Source organism: Delphinapterus leucas, chromosome 14 (genome assembly GCF_059928025.1).
Source record: "Delphinapterus leucas isolate spDelLeu-1000000601 "Yukka" chromosome 14, BTC_Dleu_Yukka2, whole genome shotgun sequence".
NCBI lineage: Eukaryota > Metazoa > Chordata > Mammalia > Artiodactyla > Monodontidae > Delphinapterus > Delphinapterus leucas.
The window spans coordinates 46,234,240-46,259,019 of record NC_143142.1 but is presented as its reverse complement, the minus strand read 5'-3'; the positions used below and the strand labels follow the sequence as shown (position 1 = coordinate 46,259,019).

Sequence of the window (24,780 nt, the reverse complement as noted above, 5' to 3'; positions counted from 1 at the left end):
CCTTAGAGACAAAGGCAAATGAGAATGCACTAAATTACGTACAGAGGCACCTCAGCTTCCCCGCGCAGGGCTCACGTCATCCTCACTCTCCCTACGCTGCTGCCTTAGCAGAGAATTCCTCTGCCTCATTCTCTGCCCATCACGTAATCATCCGGCTTCCACCTCTAGACACAGAGGCTGCCTCCTTCCATTGACTTTTTGGATATGTCTTACAACCAGAAGGAACACATCTAAAATACTTCTACCGCTGTTTTCATTCTGACTTGAATTGCAATTGATTGTTTACATATTTTCCCCTCATATACTCACCCCTCTCTTTTACACGCACACACACACACACACACACACACACAAGCATACACACACATTCAAATGTAAGCTTAGAAGAAAAAGGTTAGGGCTTGTGTCTCACAGAGCCTTTTATATTATAATTTAGTAAGTGTTCAGAGAAGGAAGAAATTAATATTGGAGAATAAATACATGGAAAGTGCTTGGTAAATTCTTGTGGATTGTTTCCCGAATAGAGGATAACAGTATGAAAAAAAAAAGAAAGAAAGAAAGAAAGGAAGGAAGAAAGATATTTGGGCACAGAGTTTATTGAGTCGAAAAATGCAATTAGGTAGCACCATTTATACAACCTTGAATTGGGGGTATCAGAATAGAATGTTAATATATCTCTCTTTTTAATAAAGAATTTACTATAAAAGGACATTAAATAAGGGAAGAAAAGGGAATATGGTTAAGGAAAATGGAAAGATCTACTCTACTGTTTTTAAAATGCTCCCTGAGATTCATTATAGACAGGATGTGGATTGTGACACCTGGCAGTATGCAAGTTTGCACTTATTGTATTCTGTGAAAAATAAAACGGGAACCTACCTCGTTTGATTGAGATCTTGGCATAGCTTAAAGAAGATTAAAGAAAACTAGTTTTCTTAGCTGGCTAAAGTTATGAAATGGGGGGAATTTTCAGAAAATAAGGGGTCAGACAAGTTTTCCAAACCAGAGGTTAGTTGGTGAATAATAAACACCACAGGGATCTCTGTTGCCTGATTGAGAGTCGGGCAGTGGTTGAGAGTCCGCCTGCTGATGCAGGGGACACAGGGGACACGGGTTCGTGTCCCGGTCCGGGAAGATCCCACATGCCGCCGAGCGGCTGAGCCCGTGAGCCATGGCCGCTGAGCCTGCGTGTCCGGAGCCTGTGCTCCGCAACGGGGAGGCCACAACAGTGAGAGGCCCGCGTACCACAAAAAAAAAAAAACAAAACTTAAAAAAAAAAAGTAAAGGCTATGACCATGTGGAAGATAGAAATGTTTTCAAACTTCTGCTTTTATTCCTACGTCCACACACATTACTGATTCTCTGTAGCTCTTTTCACTTGCAGTGGCCTTCATCCCAAATCCTGCCTCTAAAATTCTACCCTCATCAGCTACATGGCAAAAGCCCACCCAAATCTGTCATCACCACCATTTTCAAAAAGTGTTTATCAACCCTCAAGTGGAGCACTTTGCCAGTTACCAGGGCAGAAACCACTCCCGAGGTGAGCGGACTGTCTGATTCATCACCTTGGAAACGGAGCGGGGGGAGGGGTGGGCCGCGGGGGGGCCGGGGCGGGGAAGGGCAGGGGTCCTAATGAAGGTGGGTTTAGAGACGAACTGGAGGCTCTAAAACCTCACCAGTATGCCCTCATTGTTCTGTGAAAACCCCTCCATCTTTCTCTGGAATATCAATTCAGCTCGTGGGGATTTTTCTCTTTTCTTTTTTCTGAGCACACAATCTATGCTGTTCTCCTAAAGCAAAGCAATACCCGATAGAGGAAGCTTGGACCAGGCCTCTCTGGAGGGCTTGGATACTTTTCCCAGGTCAAACCAGACAGTAATTAATCCTGGACTTTTATATTCAGAGGGTAAGAAACTGTTCTGTGCCCTAATACTGTCAGGGTTTTTTTGTTTTGTTTTTAAAACCATGGCACGAATATACTTACCTTCTAAAAAGGAGCTAACTCAAAGACATACTCATTTAGAACAGCATAAAATTTGATAATATCAAAAGAAGATGTTATTTTGGAAGGGTAGAGATGAAAGACTTAAAAAAAGACTAAGAAAAGAATTATAATTTGCTCTTTGAGAAAACTGTTTTGTACAGGATACAACATGTGTCATTTGGGATTTTAAAAACTTGGCAATAAAGGTTGTAAATTTCAGAATTTAATTTCTAAAGAAAAAGCAACAACAGAATTGCATATTCTTCTATGTGAAAACTACTTTGTTGACTTAACCTACAAACAGATCTTCATTAAAAACTACACACACACCAAGTGAAAACTGCTTATTCAGTGATGCTGCTCACCAAAGGAATTATCCTTTGACTTTGTTTTTAGTTGGGTGTGGAAAGGTAATTTTCCTTCTTGGGTGGAAGCTTAGGGAGGAGCCCATGTGAACACCCATGTGAACACAAAATAATTCGGAAAGATTCATCCTGAATCAGTCGGTTCCCATGAACAAGCTGGGATTTTTAAATCTGCCCTGATCCAAATTACTTAAAATATAGACTTGGGAGTGGGTAAGCAAGTGAACAAGAAAAAAGACTAAATCAGGGACAACTAAATGTTTAAGTGTTTTGAGATCATTAGGATAGATAGATCAAAATGAACATTCATAAGAAATATAATTAGTTAGAGCCTTTATTACTTTTCTTATTGATCATTATTTTAAAAGAATGAGAAAAATATTAGCATTATAGTTTCTGTCTCACAAATTTGGCTTTGTTAAAGTATAGATAGATAAAATTCTAGAAAGTTAGATATTCTCAATACTTAGAATAGATAATTCTTTTTTTCCTAAGGAAAGAAACTTATTTCACTTTTCTATTTATACTGTGCAAAGTCAAGTTAATAAGCATATGAGGTAGTTTTCTTCAAGAGATTAAAAATAATTTATTAGAGAATATAACTTTCTTTTTCAACTTTTACAGTTAAAGAATTTTAATGGGAATATTAGAGTATGTAATAACTATTTTATACAATATTTGCTTGAAAGTTGGGATCAACATAAATTGTTATAGATAGTTGCCTAAAATGTGCATGGGATACTTGTTTTCAATGTTATGAGTAAGAGGTCAAATTCTACCCATCAGGCTTGTTGGTACAACTACAAATAGCTTTGGAGGGAAAAAAGGCACAACCCAAGCATTGTTAGTTAATTCACAAGTGCAATTAGTTACAAGGGTTTCACCCATAATTCTTTATAGTTACAAAGGTTTCACCCATAATTCTTTAAAGTCTTAGTGTATTATTCCAACTAATAATAACAGAGGTTAATGCTGAAAAGTTGACCTGATTATAGTATAATTCTGAGTGCTTCTTTTCTTGTAATAACGATTACTTGCTTCGATCATGAAAATATGCTGTGTGCGCATATATTGAAAACAAAATCTCACAGGATTTTTTCTTCTTGAGAAAAATTCTACCGGCTCAAATGTATTTTCAGAATTTTGTATCTCTCTACTTTATAAAAACATAGTCATAGTTAGACTTCCAGAATGACTTTATAGTGCTATAAAATAATCTCTGTTGGAAAAATCACAGGTTTCTGTATTCAAAGTTTGGCAGATAAAGAAAAAGTTACTTTAAAATGTTCTGATTACAGGCTACTGAGCCCATTAGAAATCATTGTTGACTTGAGATAGAGGCTTCTGCTCTTGTAACCAAGCAAATGACACGTCACTGAAATAATCTCAGCTCTCTTTTTGTCACTTGAAAAATATGGAGATAGCCACCAATCAACACCCACTTCTTTAACAGGAATATTGTGTTCATAATGATAATAGTTGAGAAAGATTTTGAACTGGAAATATACGGTGCAAATATAAAAACATTAGGTTGTCAACATTCTGCGACTTAATATAGCAGAGTTTTTACCTTAATATTTAGGTATAATCTCTATAATTTTACAACCTGAATGTTTTCCCTTTAATTTTCCAGGAATTATTAAATGAGTAAAGTTTACCTTTTATTGGAAAGAAAAAATAACCTTAAATGCCATTTTTGATTAAAATGATCTTTTAGTCGAGCTGATCAATTTTTATTCATTACCTCATGTCTGCATATTTCTACATGCCATACTTATATTGTGTAAACAATTTTACATGATAATATTTTTATTGAATATGGTTTTTCTTTTTTAAAGGTATTACCATACTCTATCTTGTCTTATCAGAATGCTTTAAACTGTTTCATTAAGTCAATATATTTTGGGGTTTTGACTTTTTTTCTCCTTGATTTTGTTTTTACTGTTGCAGATACCCCATTAACATCCTCATGAATTTCTTTTTGCTGTCTCAAATGGTTTCCTTAAGATAACTTATTCTTAGTTTTCTCTTCCCCCCATGCATACCATACCTTATAAAGCTGTTAAACTGAGAGGTAGTATTTTATTTTAGTTTTCAAGTCCGCCCTCAATTAGTATATTAGTTTCTTGAAGGAAGGGAATACATGTTGATGATATTTATATTCTAGGCCCCTACCATAGGTGCTTGATAAACATCTATTGAATAAATAAATGAACTTCCAGAAATGGAATAATTATGATATGGATTTTCTTCATGATTCTTGAATACATTGTTCCCAAAAGCATTGTATAATTTATAAAGCTACTAACAGTGTTTTCTTGGGTCAATTTCACCACAACATAGCCATCAGTATCATTGAACATATCTTTGGCATTCTTATAGGTGTAGTATATCATCTCCAGGTTGTTACAATTTATGTCTCTTTGATTATAAGCAAGGATAAATATTTTCCAAGTACTTTGAGGGTACTAATTTTAAAATACCTTTACTTAGCCATTATTTGTTTATTTATTCATCTTATTTAACATTGCCTCAACATTTGTTATTTGAAGCGTATTTTATATCTATTTCTTCTCTTTAATGCTAAAGTAATATTTTGGATCAGTGATTTCTTTAATCATTTTAAAGTAAAATTTTTTTTTTTTTTGCGGTACGCGGGCCTCTCACAGCTGTGGCCTCTCCCTTGCGGAGCACAGGCTTCGGACGCGCAGGCTCAGCGGCCATGGCTCACGGGTCCAGCCGCTCCGCGGCATGTGGGATCTTCCGGGACCGGGGCACAAGCCCGCGTCCCCTGCATCGGCAGGCGGACTCTCAACCACTGCGCCACCAGGGAAGCTCCTTAGAGTAAAATTTTAAAGTGATTATGTGAAGATAACAACACTATTGAAAGTGACTTGAAATTTGGCCTAGTTTCTATACAATTAAATTTAGTGATCCTTTAGCAAAGCCACTCCCACAATTTTGAAAGGAGTTACTTCATTGAAGATCCCAACATTATAGTACAAAATAAATTTTACAGAATGAGAAATTTTAAACCTTAGGCCGAGGTTCTACTTCAGTTATGCTCACCCCAAAGAACTGCTTTCCTGAATGTGTGCTTTAACCCATTTATTCACTCTCTCATCCGTCAGCCACTTGAACTGCAGTACAGGGCTACATGATGCATAAAATACTTGACATGCCCTAAATTTCTGTGTCCATTCAACATTTGTTAACTTACAGACCTTTTTGTAGTCTCTCAGGTTACACTTCCTTCCCCCAAGGAATTTTGAATCTGTATTGTTTTCTCTACATGAGGTTCCATTCCTTCTCATTTTTTCCTTCAACGTACTACCTAATTTTAAAGACCCAGCTCATTCTATGCCATTTCCATAAAGTTCCCAACTTTCTCAGTCAGAATTCATCTCTTCCTGTTGTATCTCTCAGATAACTTTGTTTTCAGCTCTATTTTAAAGCACATGTCGTATTCTGGTTTTTGTTATAGTCATAAGATGGTATAATGGTTAAAAGCGTAGTCTGCGATTAGACTTCCTGGCTTTGAATGCCATTTCTACATCACTGTTACCTTGGGCAAGTTTCTTCATGTCTCTGTGCCTTCGTCTCCTCATCTGCAGTAGGGGACAATAATAGAACATACTCCTGTGTTGTTAATGAGGATTAAGTGAGATAATGTGTGTGAAGTGCATACACGAAAGACTCAAAGAATGTTAGCTGTTATCTTTCTCCTTAGTTTGTGAGTTGCTAGAAAAGGGGGTTCTATTTTATTGCTCTTTGAATCTCTGATAATTATCACAGTAAAAATCAGGCAGTAATAACTAGATAAATAACATTTTAATCTAGAACAAGTTTTCTAAGGGGTCCTTAATCTGCTTTGGAAAGCACCAAAGCATTCTGGATATATCTGTAAAGGAACAGATAATCAGACTGATTAAAAGTTAAAGTATTAGGAAGAAAAATGAAATTACGGGGTTGGCCAAAAAGTTCATTTAGGTTTTTCCATAAGATGGTATGATAAACCCGAACGAACTTTTGGGCCAACCCAATACTTAAAAAACTATATATCCTTGAAACTGCAGCTTCATTCGATGTGACTGAATTGAAGAATAGATCCCTCAACTGTTTTTCAAAGTCTTTGTTGATGGGTAAATTTGGCTTGCTGGGTAGATTTCTGAAAAATCAATTTATTTCCATTTACCAAAAAGGTGTTACATATCAAAGTGGAATCTGAGACCCAAATACATCATTTACAGCTGGAATTATCAAGATCTGGGTGCAAGACTCCTCAACCACCGTTAAGAGTACATATCTAAATCCCTCTGGTCACCCATCAGAAAGGTTAAAATAAAAAGATGGAAAATATTGTCAAAAATGTAGAGCAGTTGGAACTCTCACACATTATAGTTGCAATGTAAATTGGTAGAAACACTTTGGAAAATTGTTTGGTCCTATCTATTAAAACAAATGAACAAGTGCCTACCCTATGGCTTAGCAATTCCACTTCCTTGATATATACCTATCACAAATGAATGAATATATGCACTGAAAGACACATATATGAGAATGTTTATCACAGTACTATTCATAACATCCCCAAACTAAAACTGCTCAAATGTTCATCAATAGTAGAATGGATAATATATTACAGTATGTTCATATAATGAAATACTGTACAGCAATGAGAATAACCAATCCAATCCATAACTACCCCCAAATATATGAATGAATCATACAGACATAATGTTGGATGGAAGCCAGATACAAGAAGAGAACATACAGCATTATTTTATTTATTCAAGGTAAATAAACAAAAGCTTAAAAACAAAGAACAGGCAAAACTATGCTGTTAGAATTCAGGCTAGTAGTTACATTAGAAGTTGGTGATGGAAGGCCTTCTGTTAATGCCTAGATCATGATCAGAGAGCTAGTTACATGAGAGGTAATACTTATCTGATAAAAATTCACTGAGCCATATGCTCGTGATAGGTGCAGTTTTCAGAGGCACCATATTTATATTATATGTTAATTTAAAAAGTAATTAAATCTTCCCTATGAATCTGGATAGAGCTTTTTATAAACTTGTTTTTGTTAAGAACTATTTGAATCCCTTTAAAGCAGGCAGCAAAATACATTGTGTAGTCCCTTTCCTAAGCCCAGGACTTCTTGCTTTCATGGTCCAGAGGCATCTACATTTATGCTTCTTTGACTGGAAGTGCAACTCTAAGGCTACCTTCCTAGAGTTTGAAGAAAAAAAATAGCCTTTTCCCTAACTTTTAGTGTCCTAACTCAGTCACAGGAAAATCTGGCAATAAGCTCCAGTGTTTACCCACCCATCTAAAGACTTGGGACCTTTTTGTAAATGGAATTCCTTTGACACCACAGGCGTATCCAAAGAGGTCAAGCGTCCTGGGCTGCATAAGGAATAACTAATACCTACTGTTATCTCCCAGTTGCGGAAACTAAGAGTTTATGTTCTATTCTTGTGTTCTCATTTCCTTACTGGAGGTCCACAGAGGAGAGTCAGTATTCCAGTGAGAAATTTGAAAATGGGTGGAGGCTATGGATGCCTCACCTCTGATGTGACTGGCTTGTTCTACTGGTGGGCAGAAGAGGAGGGAGGTATATGCTTAGGGTGACTCTGCCTTGCCTCTCCTTTCTGTGTTCACTTTGGCAAAGAACTGCCTGTATACCTTCATTTTGCAAGAAGGATCAGGCAACAAGAAAATGTGTCTCAAATGCAAAGTACCTAAGATTTTCCAGGTAGCTAATACAGAATAATAACACAAATTCCTTCTCGCTAACTTAGTTTTTTATTGTGTGCCTTTAGTTGAGCACCGGAAATGAGCTTGATGCTGTCCACAATTCACTTACTATCACATTCCATGAGATTATGAAGAGCTTAAGATACAATTAGTGTCATCTCTGCTTTCAATGGTAATTAAATTATGTATTTGTTGCTGTCCCATGCTTGATGGAAAAATCAGCTTGTTGGCAGAACCAGTGTTTTCACTCTACTTGGTTTAGGGCAAAACTGACTTCTTGTACAGCAGTCACATATTTCTTCTGTGTGGCTCAGATGTTTACATCTTCTCCACCTGGCAGATGATCTAACCAGCCCTTCCTTCCACTCCTGGCAAAATCTTACTGCTTCTTCTCCATGTTATCTTCCTAATTTATTTCCTCCTTATTACTGCAATCAACAAGAATTTTTTATCTGGCCTCTAGATCATTTCTCTTTTTCTTTCTCTCTCTCTCTCTCTCTGTCATTCCCAAGCATTATAATATTGATTGTCTTCTTTTTTTCTTGCCTGTGTCCTCTAATTTCCTCCAAGGCAATTGTTAATTACATATATGAATGCTTTGCTTCTTGTATTTCAACTTTCATTTCTCTCTTATCTCTTTAAAGTTCCCCATACTAGAATCATGCCTATTTTCATGCCATGAAAATCATGCCTTGTCTTCTATTATATCACTCATGCTTAAGTGATCTCATTTGGTTTAAAATAACCTTCTCATTTCTTTTCTTAAATCTTTTCTTCATTAAGCTCTGTTTAGCAAAGTATAGAAAAAGGAGCCCACTTCTTCATTTGTATCTATAATATGCTTGCCGGGTATACTCTATAGTATTAGCTGAGGAGTTTAAGCCAAATATTGTAAGAATTTTTAACTTGCTAGTCCCAACTATGTAAAAAATCAGATTTATTGGACGAGTTATGTTGGAAATTTTTGGTTTTCAGTTTATAGGTAAACTGCATAGAACTTTCCTTTTACCCATTTTCCATTTTTCCTCTACTCAGTGATATCTGGATAAGTCATCACTCTAACCATTGTCCATCACCACCCAGAGTCGGTGCTATTATTGCCTCTGTGACCTCAAGTCCCAGGCCTGGTGCTTTTCCCAAACCTTTGGAAAATACCCCGGGAAAATCCCTAATTCCACTATACTCACAGAGTCAGAAACTGCAGAGAAAAGGGACAGAGGTGAAAAAAGGGGAAAAAAATGAAACAAATGGAAGGAAGAATAATGATATGAAGAAGAGTAGAGGAAGAAGTGGAAAGAAGGAAAAATGAAAATGCAATAGGGATAGAGAGGAAAGCTCTGGGTGGGGAAAATCTAAAGGAAAAAAAAAATTGCTGAGATTGCATTTACTGCCTTCCAGTACTGCTTTTTCTTTGCTAAACCACATGGTCATATATGGGTTAGCTGGCTTGCCTGTTACCATCTGCAAAGATGCATCATGTCTTTGTACCCGTGGCACAAAAGACTTCATTCTTTTCCTAAGAAACATTTGATTATATGACAGTCTAATTTATATGTGATGAATAGGTCTTAAAATTTAGATAGGAGATTGCTGACAAACACAGTAGAATTTAGACATGGAGTAACAAATGACTGGAAATCAACCAACCAATTATTATGAATGGAGAAACACATCTCATTTTCTGTGAAAAAATACCTAGACCAGGGGAACTCCATTGATGAATGACATGGCAAAGGATTAATGGCTGCTATTACTGAGAAAATGCCGGTTCTCTTTTCAGGAGTTGTATGAGTGTGGAGTGTGGGAGAAGTTAGGTGCAACCCAGTTGGGGATGAATGGAAAGATTTGGGGATAATAAGATTCTTACTATTGAATCCTATGTTTCAATTGTTCCTACAGGCTAACATTTCCCTTGAGGTGACTGTGATCTCTGACAGAGTTTTGTTTTGTTTTGTTTTGTTATGTTTTTCGGTACGCGGGCCTCTCACTGTTTTGGCCTCTCCCGCTGCGGAGCAGAGGCTCCGGACGCGCAGGCTCAGCTGCCATGGCTCACGGGCCCAGCCGCTCCGCGGCATGCGGGATCCTCCCAGACTGGGGCACGAGCCCGTGTCCCCTGCCTCGGCAGGCGGACTCTCAACCACTGCGCCACCAGGGAAGCCCTCTGACAGAGTATTTAATCAGGGATGGCAGTGATTATCTTGGCCATACTAATGAACTCTTTCTTCCTATAAGAGTCCCTAATGGCAAAGTATGGTCGGGAAACTTGCCTTTTGATATTAATGATAACAGCCACAACCATCTATATAGAGAATTATAGCTTCAAAATTATATCATCGGGACTTCTCTGGCAATCCAGTGGTTAAGACTTCGCCTTCCAATGCAGGGGGTGCAGGTTCGAGCCCTGGTGGGGGAGCTAAGATTCCACATGCCTTGAGGCCAAAAAACCAAAACATAAAACAGAAGCAATATTGTAACAAATTCAATAAAGACTTTAAAAATTGTCCACATAAAAAAAAATATATCATCAAATAATATTTTATTGGCAGGCATGAAACTTTGTGGGTTTTCATTTAAAACTGTGAATTGAATTGAATAACTACTTTAAAACCCAATGTTTAAATTAGAATTTATCTCCTGATTTATGGGGCCATTCCTGGTTTTAAGAATCATTGTCATAATATTCATCATGATTATTTTTCTCATATTTCAAGAAATGTAAAGAAAGAATTGGCATTAAAATTATTTTCTTCTGATAAGAAAATGATTCAAAGTTGGAAATTGGAATATTGAAATGTATGTTTGCCACCTTGTCACTTTACTAACATTAGCATGAAAATTAATGTAATGAATCAGGGAACAGAAATTTTTATAGATATAAAATCCTTGACAAATATATTTTTATTTGAGTAACACATATATTTAGTCTTATACATATTTATATATTATATATATAGCATATGCTTATAAATATGTAAGAATATACTTGTAAGTATAGACTATAACTAGGGGTCCTTTAGAAATCCCATCAGTATGACGATTACAGTGATGTTGTTTTCATAATTACTAATGGTTTGTAATATCACCAGCCATTTTAACCAGCAACTGTAATAATACTTCATAAATAAGAAGAGCTTTTGCTGCAAAGGTTGAGGACAGATTTTGCTTAGGATGTTGCCACCTTCAGGAAATTTTACCTTATGATAACCTGTGTCTGTGATATTGGGGAACATATTCCTGTTTAAGGAGCGTTAAAAATTCTCTGTTTTCAAATTATGATTTTCCTTTACCCGATAACCGAGTGTTGAATAGTACTGTTGCTATCAAAAAATTCTATTTTGGAAAGCATCTGAAATGGCCTGTGTTATTCCATTAAGAAAAAGGATACCATTTTTATGAATAAAGATATGATGTGAATTTTATATAGTTTAAAATATTATCCCTGACTTAGCAAAATACATACATCAGTACAGTACAATTTATAAATAACTAAATAATATTCCTGCTTTAAAGGGATTAAATGATAAAACAATTTACTTGTAATTTCTTATGGCTTTAATCATGTAGCTATTAATATAGTTATGCTTCGTTAATTCCATAACATGTGCTGAAGAAAATTGTGCTGTTATTTAAAAAATCATCTTTCATTTGATATTGGATTGAAATATTGCTAATTATTTTGAAATTTGTTCGTGGTCACAGCTCACTGAAAATGTAAATTTACCTAAATCTAAGGATTTATAGGATTTTGCAATTGCCAATAAACTCCTCAAATTTCCTCAATTCTCACCATGTCCTGAAGACTAAAATCACTGATGAATAATAATTAAAAGGCATTTCTTTAAACATCTTTCTATGTATAGGGACACATATTTGTGTTTTTGTAGAAGTAACATTCTTTCAAAACACTCATGCCTATATAAGAGGTATTATCTTATTCTTTTTCAACAAAAATTTAATCACTGAAATTATACAGTAATTACAAAATTAACCGTTTTTTCCACTCCACCTCTAAACCCCACTCTACCTCTACTTTTTAATTAAGTATCTTTCTGTACAGTGATACCATGAATGATACCATGATCCCATGGTATCCTTGATACCATCCTTCCGATACCATCTTTCTGTACAATGATACAATGAATTATAGAAACATAGTATATACACACAGATACACACACATACACATACATTCATGCACACACACATATATATACATACACATATAAGTTTTATAAGTTTTATTTTCGTTTTAATTTTGCAAAAATGGGGTCATTTGGAATTGATTTTATCACTTAACAACATATCGGAGATACCCACTCAGATTATTAGGTATTGATAGGTTAATTCATTCATATTAACAACTGTACAATATTTCATACACATCGAAGAATCATTCTTTATTCAATAATTCCAACCTGTTTTTTAATTTTTAAATTATCATACAGTAAAATTGATATTCGGGGTGTACAGTTTTTGAATTTTAGATTTGTGTAAATCTAAAATTTACAGGTTATATCAGGTTATAGAACAATTTCATCACCTTCAAAAACTCTCATGCTATCCTTTTATAGTCACATGCTTCCTGCATCTGTAACTCTTTGAAACCACTGAACTGTTCTCAAACTGATAGCTTAGTTTTTTGGAAAATGTTATATACATAGAGCCATATAATATGTAGCTTTTGAGACTACAAAAGCTAAAGTGTGATGATTTCTTTCACTCAGCACAATGTCTTTGAGATTCATCCAAGCTGTAGGGTTTATCAATAGTTTGTTCCTTTGATACAAATTTACCAAAGTTTATTTATCCATTAGAAATTGATGGAGTTTGGGGTTGATGGAATTTTTGATTATTATGAATAAAGATACTATAAACATTCAGGTACAGATCTTTCAGTGTGAAGATAATTTTTATTTCTCTCCAGTAAATTACTAATTTTGAAGAAATTGCCCAACTTTTCCAGCGTGGCTGTACCATTCTGTATTCCCAGGAGCAATGTATGAGTGTTCCAGTTGCTCCACATCCTCACCAGCACTTGATGTTGTCAGTACTTTTCATTTTAGTTGTTCTAATGGTTTTGTATTTTACCTTGGTTTGAATTTGCGTTTACCTAATGGCTAGTGATATTGGATATCTTTTCAAGTGCTTGTTTGCTATCTCTAGATCCTCTTTGGTGAAGTGTCTGTTCTTTTGCACACCTTTATATAGGTTTTTATGTTTTCTTACTGTTGATTTTTGAGGGTTAGTCATACAGTCTTGTTACAGGTCATTTATTGCATGTGATTTGCAAACATTTTCTCCAGTTTGTAGCTTGCCTTTTGATTTCTTAGCAGTGTCTTGAACAAAGCAAACATTTTTAATTTGGATGAAGTTCAGTTCATCATTTTTTTCTTGAATGGATTGTGTTTTTTTGTTTGTTTGTTTGTTTTAATTTATTTATTTTTGGCTGTGTTGGGTCTTCGTTATGGTGCATGGGCTTCTCACTGAGGTGGCTTCTCCTGTTGCAGAGCACAGGCTCCAGGCACGCGGGCTCAGTAGTTGTGACTCACGGGCTCCAGAGCTCAGGCTCAGCAGTTGTGACGCACGGGCTTAGCTGCTCCGCGGCATGTGGGATCTTCCCGGACCAGGGCTCGAACCCGTGTCCCCTGCATTGGCAGGCGGATTCTTAACCACTGAGCCACCAGGGAAGCCCTGGATTGTGTTTTTTGTGTCACTTCTAGGAACACTTTACCTAACCCCAGGTCACAAAGATTTAAAAAAATTTTTTCTAAATGTTTTATGATTTAAATCTAAGTCTATGATCCTTTGCCAGTTAATTTTGGCATAATGTATAACATGTAGGTTGAAGTTCATTTTCTTACCTATAGCCGTCCCATTGTTCCAGCACTATTTGTTGAAAAGACTAACCTTTTTTCCAATGAATGACTTTTGCACTGTTGTGGATCTAGTTTTAATTTGCATATTTAAGTATGTATGTACTCATATATTATTGCAAGGGAGGCTGTAATAAAAACCCTGGTACATATATCCAAAGTTTGTATTTGTGATGGATTGGTTCTAAAGTGAAATTTCCTAATCAAAATGTAAGAAATTTAAAAATTTACTAGATATTAATTAGATGACTTTCTAAAAAGTTGTAGCAATTCACATACTTACCAGGAATGAGGGAGAATTCCATTACCTGCACATCCTTTTCATCATTAGAAGGTTTGAATTATTTATGTTTGTCAGTTTGATAGTTGAAAAGTTTTTATCATATGTAGCTTAAATGTTAATCTCTCTGATTTTGATGAAGTTGAGGTTTAAAGTTTTATTGGCCATTTGCATTTTTCTTTCTGTGAACTCTGTTCATATCCTCAATTGAATGAGCTCTGTAACCGTCCGGTTATAGTCAGCTGTTGTGATTTTGAGTGACAATCATTTCACCTCTGAGCCCAAGTGTGCTGCTTTGTGAAATTGTAGAAATATCTTTCCCATGCAGTTGCTGTGATATTTACATGAAAATCACATGTAGGGAATCACTATTTGCTCAACATGGAAAAACGAAACTATTTAATTAGACTATACCAGATTTTTATTCCAGTTATTATGATCTCCTTTATTAGAATTTAGTCTCTATATCACATTGCTCTTATGTGGGTTAAGTATTTATTTCATTTCAATTAAGACACTTAGGAAATTTACTTGTACATAACAAATTTACCTTCATTTACGAGATGTTCAAAATGGAAATGGAGAATATCGACTTACATAGAGGAAGACAGCAAAGGGGGTCAGGGCGTGGGAGGAAGCTCTTGACTTGAATTTTGGTTTCTTTACTTAATTATTGTGAAACCTTGGGGAAGTTACCTAAATTCCCTAAACCTTGATTTCTCGTCTATAAAATGGGGAAAAAATTACCTGCTTCTGTTTTGGTGAAGATTAAATGAGGTAAGGAATGTGAAGTCCTTAGCAGAGTGTCTAGCTCTGGAAATTTCAAAATAAATATGTCTATAGTCATCCTCTACATTGTATTCAGTTAGCTGTAGAAAAGCAAATTATCTGGTAGCCTTGTTTTGTACATAGTCTACGACTAACCTTTAAACTTTACTTAACTGGATTACATCTATTTAAGTATTGCACTTGTTTCATTTGACCAGTTATCCTTTGTGAGGGTTAATACCTTCTAAAGACAGAACGTGTGTGTATGTGCACACACACACCAAGTGTGCAGAGGTAGTTCAGTTTTTAAGACAATTTAAATGTTTTCATTTAATTCTTTACTCATAAGAGAATCTTCGGGTTTATAAACAAAGGAAAGAAGCACAAGGTCCCATTTCCAGTTGATCTTTCTCTGTCAAATACTTTGCAACTTGATTTTTAAAAATTGTATTCACAGAGAAATAAGGATACGTATATATAAGTGAAAGGTTCCTCAAGAAGGACAAACGAATGGATACAAGAGTTAAATGCTTTCTTCTATGCATTGCCTGGCACTTTCTTTTTAAAAATCTTGATTGCTTACTAGGTTTTAGGGATAGTTTAGGTCTTTTTTCACCTTGTTAATCATGTTTATTTTGGAGTTATGTTTGTGTGTGTCCCTGGGTGTCTATTTGTTAAAGAATACTTCTATTCCAGCAAATAATTTCTTAATCAACCATAAAGATATTCAGAAGGCGTAGTGAGATACAGTGATTTTTATATGGTGACTTTGTAGCTCTTGACTAACTTTCTTAGTATTTATAGGCTTTTTTTCCTGATGCCTTAAGATTTTTACACACATAATTATGCCATCTGTGAAGAAAAGCCAGTTTTACTTCTCTTTTTACAAACTTCAGGCCTTGTATTTATCTCAAAAAGTATTGATCGGGCTTCCCTGGTGGCGCAGTGGTTGAGAGTCCGCCTGCCGATGCAGGGCACACGGGTTCGTGCCCCGGTCTGGGAAGATCCCACATGCCGCGGAGCGGCTGGGCCCGTGAGCCATGGCCGCTGAGGCTGCGCGTCCGGAGCCTGTGCTCCACAACGGGAGAGGCCACAACACGGAGAGGCCCACGTAAAAAAAAAAAAAAAAAAAAAAAAAGTATTGATCAAAAGAAGCCAGACACCATAGAGTATAGACTTTATAATTTTATTCGTATCAAGTTCATGCAAAGAATATGCAAAACTAATTTTTGGTGATAGAAATCAGAAAAGCAGTTACTCCTGGAGAAAGGGAGGGCTATTGGTTGGAAAGTGGTGTGGAGAAGTTTTCTAGAACGATAAACATGTTTCTCTATATCTTGATCTGGATGTTGGTTACTTGGGTACATACATATGTCAAAATTCACTGAACTATGCAATTAAGATTTATGCATTCTCCTCTATGTAAATCACAGTAAAAACAAAACCACATTTTTGTTTGTTTGATTTTGGTGAGGGAATATAATGCAATAGTAAAGATAAAGTCAGAGCTCTCCACACGGTTCATGTTGGCTCAGGACTCTGTTCTTGACTGACTGGAAATAGCAACCCCAAATCTAAACCGTGACACTCCCTGGAGACTGCTATAGTTCAAGATTTACATTAAAATTTTAGACAATTAAAAACCCACTAACCAGCGGTAGAAGGAGAAATGATCGTCTCTACTAGAGTAATAGGGGTTGAACCCTCTTAATTTGAAATTTTGCCCAAAATCAAGGTGCTAATGAGAATAAAAGAGTCAATTAATACTTTTAAAATTTAGGACTCATTATACACAAATATAAATTGATATATGTATAATTACTTCTTTTGTTTAATTTGTTTTAATGGGAGATTACTTACTTTAAAACCATAAGGTGGTAAGCAGAGAGTTGCTACATCCATTCATAAGTGTTAACTTAAATAGGTTGGAAACAGTCTATAATTGTGTGTGTTTATAAGTATAAAACATCTAAACACAGTCGAATAAAATGAATACTCAGCACAGCTCAATGTGCATTCTCTTTCCCAGAGAAAGTAAAGCGTGTGAAATAAGTAAAACAAGTGTGAGTTACTTTAGTTGAACATTAAGCTGAGTGTAAGGGACCAGCCCCTGATAAGAGAAGAATGTGGATCTGTTTTCAGAGTGAGAACTGTTAAGGAGGTGCAGTTTGCTTTGTAAATAGCAAATGAGACAGAAAAACAGCTATGAGTGCTAAAACACCATTCGCTTCAAACAATCTTCTATTTCTACTTTATTCATATACAAATTTCCAAAAGTACTAGTTTAAGAATTATTAAATCAGAAAATATATTCAATCTTTTAAAATGTGAAATAAAAGGTTTAAACATTCTTGTAAAAACATCTGTTAGATACATAGATATAAATTTGAGTTAAGAAGAAATCACACTCTTCTTTCCCCAATAGACACACGGTGCCATAAGTGAGCTAATCTGCCATCCTCCCAGCCCTGGGCATGTACAGCCATCCCTTCTACTGCTCATTCAGAATTGTTGCAAGGACTCATATTGAAACTTGAGACTTGAGAATCTCTAAAATCCTAGGAAATCCAAGATGCCTGGAAATTCCCCTTCTTGTCTGGGAAATCTCTTAAGAGTTATGGGTTCACTTGGGGCTTTCCTATTCCTCAGGCTCTGCAGAATCCATTGAACAGGGGGCTGGGGGCGGTGGCGGGGGGGGTGGAAGTCTAATTGAGCACGAATCTTTAGAACCCTTGGTATGGGAAGAAGATATGGTCATGCTGTGACTTGTCAAGAATTTGGAGCTTCTGGGTTTAGAAAATATGCTTAAAACATGCCTGAGTGCCAAGGAAAGAAGTATTTGGAGACTCCTTATTTTGTTTTAAAAACTACCCTCTAATTATGGGGGTGAAGTTCAGAGGACTCAGTAAACTTGTTTAGGCTACTGAATAACAAGACCAGGGCAAAGATTTAAATCTAGGTGGTCCCTACTCATTAAAAAAAAAAATCACCAATATTCTTTAACATGTCAAAAAAAATGACAAAGTGTTCATGAGAAATATTAGCAATCTCATGCCCAATCCCTACCCATTCCTGACCTGCCTACCAAAAGCAACCCATTTGCAGTTCTACTGCTTCTGGGATTTCTTTCCAATTTTAAATGTACTCTTCAGTTAAAAAATTGAGACCTAATCCATTAAATTCCTTTTATGGAAGATGACATGATCATTTAGCTCTCTTTAAAACCAACAAATGGAAAAAAAAAAACCCAACAACAACCCTGTTTCAATACATTCTTCTCTCAACGCAACCTCCCAATGCAGCTATCCCATAATTTGGGGTAAGAAGAAATTTCAGTGCTTCCATTATTCTGACTATGTTTGTATTGTTCACAGCTAAACCACATAGCATACTATGGTCACGTTTCCTTTTTCGTGTGCAATTTTCCATTTCCCTTGGAGTTCGTTAGCAATTGTCACACTGCTTCGATTTCTATGTACTTTTCGTTAATTCCCAGCATTTTCACAGAACTCTGAAAACTTCGATAATCATTCACTCAGGTTTTTTTCTTTGTTTATTTGTTCATTTGTTTGACTTTGTCTTTTTAGTTTCCCTCCTGGGGTATTCTCTCTCAGCTCCAGTTTGATCTGGCTGTTCTTATCAGATTAGTTTTAGGACTCCACTTCCTTCTTACTCTTAGCGTTTTCTGCTTCTTCTCCTTTGTTGGATCTCTTGTTCCCCAGGTCTCATGATTTCTACTTCTTGATTTATTCCTTGAAGAGAGCAGCTTCTGAGAAAAGGCGCATTGGAAATAATCATTTTGAGACTTGACATTGTGAAAATGTCTTTATTTTACTCTCACACTTAATTGATTGTATGACTAGATATAGAATTCTAAGTTAGAACTTAATTTTCCTTAGAATTTCAAATATATTGCTCCATTATCTTCTGGTTTCCAGGATTGCTGTTCAAAATTTTATTTAGTGGGATTTTGGCAAAGAGAATACATATTTGTTTTCAGTCAGCAATATTTAATCCTCTTTATTACACCACATTGTTCTCTCAAATATTTTCTAACTGTTTAAGCATGCCTGATTTTTTTTTTTAAGGGCAAGAGGTAAAACATTGATTTGTACTTTCAGTAAGGTGTAACATGAATAATAATTTTTAAAAAATGAAAACAAGTTTTGATAGAGAAGAGTTATAATACAGTTGAAAAAGAAAGTAAGTAGATCAAGAGAGTTTCAGAAAATATCAGAAGAACTTTGGTGTTACTGAATACTTTATAACCTTTCTAATTGAGTAGCTATTTATTTCTTTATGGCTCTTAAATTTAAGATGGAGGCCTAAAAATTGTTTGGGCAGTTCTATAATTTTGTTCCTATGTTACTGGAACTTTCTACAACTCAAATTCTTTAAAGGCTAATAATAGACATATATTACAGAAAGAGTTCCATTGTAAAATCCTTAATTACACCTTGTCTGTGAAACACCATTTTTAGCATTTTCAGCCTTTAAACCATATCCTTTAAGTTTATTCTTGTACCTTATAACTGTTCGTATATTCAGCTGGCTTAAATCCAATAAGCATCAGATTGAAAGTAAAGAGATATAGCTTCTGGTAGACCTAGCAATCTCCATCTCTGTCTCAAACATATGAAGTTTATAAAATGTAGGCTTCTTATCTCTCACATTAGCCTTTTCTTTTTATAACTTCCACTTAATTTTGCACAATGATGAAATGAGATGAAATGAGATGAATAAAATTCTATTTATAAGAAATTCTTTGTGGAAAGGAATTGAATTGTGGGGAAAACATTTCGAGGGAGTTTCTAGTTAGATACTGCAGGTTAAATACACCCCAAATCAAACTCAAATGATTTAAACAACCTAATGGGATTAAAACAACTGTCAGTGTACAAGGATAAAATAGAGAGTAAGCAAACAATTTCAGCTATATTTTAGAATGAAAACATCAGATGAACAAGGGGTATTTGAATCAGCAGATCTTTGAGAGTTGAAACCAGAAGTAGATGAATTCATTCCTCAAAACCCCAAGGCCTCAAGGATTGGAGAAAGATGCAAATGGAGAGAAAACAAGGGTAAGGGTCAATATTTCGAGTAGTTAATACTGCATCTTCGAAATCCTTCAGAGGTGATGGATAACCCTCCTTTACCCCAGAAGAAGATTAGCCTTTACTCTCTGGAGAGGTTCAACTAGAGAGACTTTGGACTTGCAGTCACCTCCATGCTGAAAATGGGTGTTAAGTAAACATCTACATTCTGAATGGTTACATCCTAACCCTTTTCCTTCATTACCTCAGAGATGTTGACTGCCAGCAATATTTCTCCAAGGTAGGAAAATGGGAGAAGATTCTTCCCTGGAAAAAATTTACGGGCTCTATCTCCCCACCAAAGATTTAGAGTCATTGAGATTCGGGAGTACTTGAATTTAATTTCCTAGATGGATACTCTCTAACAATGTCTGTAATTTGATAAATTCTATCCACACACACTGAACTTCTATTCAGCTTTTCATTGCCTTGTTCTTAAATATGAATGAATGGCATCAAACTTCTCAGCAACCTTGAGAGCTAGAAAACAGTGGAGATGTGCCCTTGAAATTCTTAGGGGAAATGACTACTAACTTGGAATCCTATTCCTGGCTAGACTGTTAGTTTAGTATAAGGGTAGAATAGAGAATTCTTCAGATATCCAACATCTCATTTTTTTGCTCTTATGTGTCCTTTCATAGTAAGCTAGTAGAGGATATTATTCATTACAATGAGAACTAATCTAAGAAAGAGGATGACGTGGGACCAGAAATCAGGAGATCCAACACAGGAGAGAAGAAAATGCTCAGGATACTGGTGAAAGGAAGACCCAGTACGATAAGTGAGTGTCCAGCCTGGAGGGCAAACCATTCAGGTCAGAGGAGGACAGAGTACTCTAGTGGACTTGTCTCCAAGAAAAAATTATAGACTAGTGATACATTTGACTGATTTGCATTTGTCCTAGAGATTTCAGGCATGATAGGTACATACAAATCTCAGCAAACAAACAAACGAACAAGCAGAGAAAAGCATGAGGTATCAAGCTGCACAAACTTTAAGCTCAGTGTACAAAACATGTGTTAGTGTTGACTGTGTGTGGTGGACCTAATGGCGACTTGGTTTAAATTTGAACATAGTGAAGTTGGAAATTGTTCATATGACCTTCAAAACGTAGTCAAGCTTCAGAAGAAATGGTCCATTGTCCCTTTACTTAGATCTTATGTTTTGTATTCTCTCTGCCCAGGATGCTCTTCCACAGGAAAATTGGTTGACTCACTGTTTTAATCATGGAGGTCTTTTCAACATCACTTCTGTGATCAATCTAAAAATAGCACCTGCCATCACCTCCTCTACTTCATTTTCTTCATAGGACATATCAATTCCTAAAATTACAACATTTAAAAAAATTGTTTATTTTCTGTCTGTTCTCTGTTGTGTCCCAGCACTTAGAACATTGTCTGGCATGTGATAGGTGCTCAATAAAGGCTGTGGTATGAGTGAACCAGTGGATAGTCAGCTCCATGGTAGCAGAGAACGTCTTGTTCATCATCGTATCTTCCACTCCTCACCAAGTGTTTATAGATCTAGGCATTCCAGGAACCTGTGTTGAATGAATGAATGCGTGAATGAATGAAAGCAAAAGTGAGTGTTCTCTTAAAATTTTTAATTAAAATATTGTTTTGTAACCTTTGGAGGCTTCACACAATTAAAGAAGAGTCATCTGTGCAGTAGAACTCAGAATGACTGATTAAATACCTTCTTTCCTCCTGAGATCCTCCCATGGGGGATCTCAGAATCTGAGCAGCAGGCTCTGACAGTGTGTGTGTGGTATGTTCACTCACTCCTGAGATAGTGAGCAAATCCAAATTAGCATGATTACTAAATGGTTAAAAAGTGATAAGTACACGCCAGGGTCAATGTCAGTTTGCAGTCCCTTTGGAGTTCTGTCCATGGCCAGTACTCTGCCTCTTCTCTCTCTTCTCTGTATTTGTAGATATTCATGGTTTATACAAAGTTGGCAAAGGGAGGAAATAATATTGTACATTATCTATAAATACTATAACTAGAATTATACTGATTTTTCTTAAGGCAATATGAACAAGAGTAAATACTTTAAGAAGTGGACGATCCCCTGAAAGTGTAACAAGCAAGTACAGACAAGCTGTGGGACTACAAACAGTTGTGAAATAGTGAACGTGAGGCCAGGGGTGGCGGCATTCTTACTTCTCTGTCTATAAATGTCTCATATTAAGTTAGTTTTCTATTTCTATTGGCTAAACATTTTTTCATTGACCTTCTTGATAAAAATGTTTATATAATATTTTTTTCAGAAATCATAAAGAGAATCCAAATTCATTGAGATCTAAGAAAACACTGACTGAAAGAGTGCTGCATTGCTCATTTTGATGTTTTTTAAGAGCCGAGGGTGTGTTCTGCCTTTAATCCAGGGGCCCTGCTTTCAATCAGCAGTGCTGGCAAAACAAGGAATGTAGTTGCCCCGTAGGCTGAAGGCAAGATCCTACCTGTTGTCTCTGGGAACCTTAATGATATAATCCAACTCTCTGATTCAAATAAGCTGTGGATGAGAGAGAATGAGCTCAGAAATAAAAAAAAATTCCAATCTGGGTTTATTTAAGAGTTTTACACACACACACACACACACACACACATACACATATGTATATATGAAGAGAGAGAGAGAAAGATAATTTGAATATTCTAAACTAATCTAATTTAGATACATAGATCCTATTTACATCAAAATATTTACCATTCTGGATTACTAATAGTATTGACAAAGTTTTGGTACACATTAATAACAAGAGTGATTTAGACTTCTTGAGTGATATCTTTGTTTCGCTACTCGAGGCCACGCCTGGGCTGACTTTAGCCCAGGACACAGGGAGGGCAGGGAAGGCTGACTCCTCAGTGGGATAGTCAGGCTGGCTGAGCTGGAATAGCTCAGGTTATGTCATGCCAGCAGGTACCCATGTGTTTCCTGTGGACAATGTGTGGCCCATGTGGAGAGGGAGCTTGGCTGGAGCTCCTGGGAGAGGGAAGGACGCCAGCAATGTGTGCCTGGGTTGGAGGGGCCACCAGTGAAGTTGGGCCTTTGCCTGTGTCCTGAGCCAACACCCAGGCACCTGCAGGGAACCCCCGTATGGTTCTTGAAAGCACTTATAAGAGAAGCACTGCCAGGCCAAGAGGGTGAGTCCACTGAGCCAAGTCCGAATTCTCATCTCTCCTCCCTTCCTCTGCTTCTACCCTGATGGGGGTTCAAACACCCCCTAGAGAATGAGGGATGGACGAAGGATATCAGAGCAGAAGCCAAAGCACCCCCTGTGCACAGAGGTGGCCAACTATAGAGGCCTCAGCTGGGAAAGGGGAGAGGACTTACCTTTGAGTGAATATTGAAGAATTGATTCTCCTATTTGTTTTATATATACTTTTTTCTGTGACATTTTGGTTTCTAAATTGGGAGTGGGTTTTTTTGTTGTTGTTGTTGTTGTTGTTTTTTTTCTGCGGTACGCGGGCCTCTCACTGTTGTGGCCTCTCCCGTTGTGGAACACATGCTCCAGATGTGCAGGCTCAGCGGCCATGGCTCAAGGGCCCAGCCGCTCCATGGCATGTGGGATCCTCCTGGACCGGGCAAGAACCCGTGTCCCCTGCATTGGCAGGCAGACCCTCAACCACTGCGCCACCAGAGAAGCCCGGGGCTGTATTTTGTGATGATGTTGTGACTTAAGGATCTGTTCATCCAAGAATAAACAAAAGGCTCATGGGAACTGCCCCAATTTCATCTAGAGTTAGGGTAAGATTATAGCCAATGATTATATTTTAAAAGGATGCTGGGAGACTAAAAATTAAAGTTGTATTTTTATTAAACCATAACCCAAACAAAAAAGCTCTGTTACTTCATTTTCTGTATGTGGTTCTTGACTCATCTTAAGGCAATGACCCAAAATAATTAGTTTAACAAGAAATCATCCTTAAGAAAATTTATTCACTCTCCCACACTGGATAGTGTCATTTGAAATTTGTATTTCACACATTTTCTAACTTTATAAGCAAAGCATATCAGAAAGTTTCACCAGATGTGACTGAGGGTAACATCTGTACTTATCTGAGAGTTGCCTAAAGCAGTCAGACTGGATGTGGACCAGTGAGATCTGAGGTTGCTCCTTGATAAAACAACTTCCCAATAAATGGATGAAAGAACTATATGCAACAACAATTAACACAAGGAGGTGATTATCTGGACATAAACTGAAATTTATTCTTGAAGTAAAGCCGGATTGCACAAGATTATCTTTATCAAGGTAGTAAGAATAAAGAACAAGGAGTTTTCCTTGGACTTCTCTGTTGCTCATATCCCACATCTGGTATATCAGCAGGTCCATTTCTCAGACCCATCTCCACCACTATCACCCCGGTCCAACCTCTCATTGCTTAACCCCCAGACTACATGATGGCTTTCTGCTGCCCTTCTTACTTCTACTCTTAAATCCCTAGGATGTATTTTCATTACAGCAATTGAAGTGACCTTTCAAAAAATATATATAACTAGATCACACCTTCACACTACTTCAAACCTTCTAATAGTAGCATAGAGAAGAAATATGTCCATTTGTAAATCCATACATGGCCTAACCACTGCTTACCTGTCTGACTTCATTTCATACCACTTTCCTTGTCATCCACTGCTCTCCAGCCGGTCT

The 24,780-nt window shown here is 36.6% G+C and overlaps 1 long non-coding RNA gene across 1 annotated transcript; it reads right to left on the bottom strand.

Annotated features, from left to right (window-relative positions):
• Positions 1–2,928: 2,928 nt before the first annotated feature.
• On the bottom strand, positions 2,929–24,717 carry LOC149747617 (uncharacterized). Its single transcript, XR_016387612.1, has 3 exons — positions 23,460–24,717; positions 22,585–22,637; positions 2,929–21,662 (listed from the first exon to the last, which is right to left on the bottom strand). It is a non-coding gene; the product is annotated as an uncharacterized LOC149747617 (long non-coding RNA).
• Between the last annotated feature and the right edge of the window lie 63 nt (positions 24,718–24,780).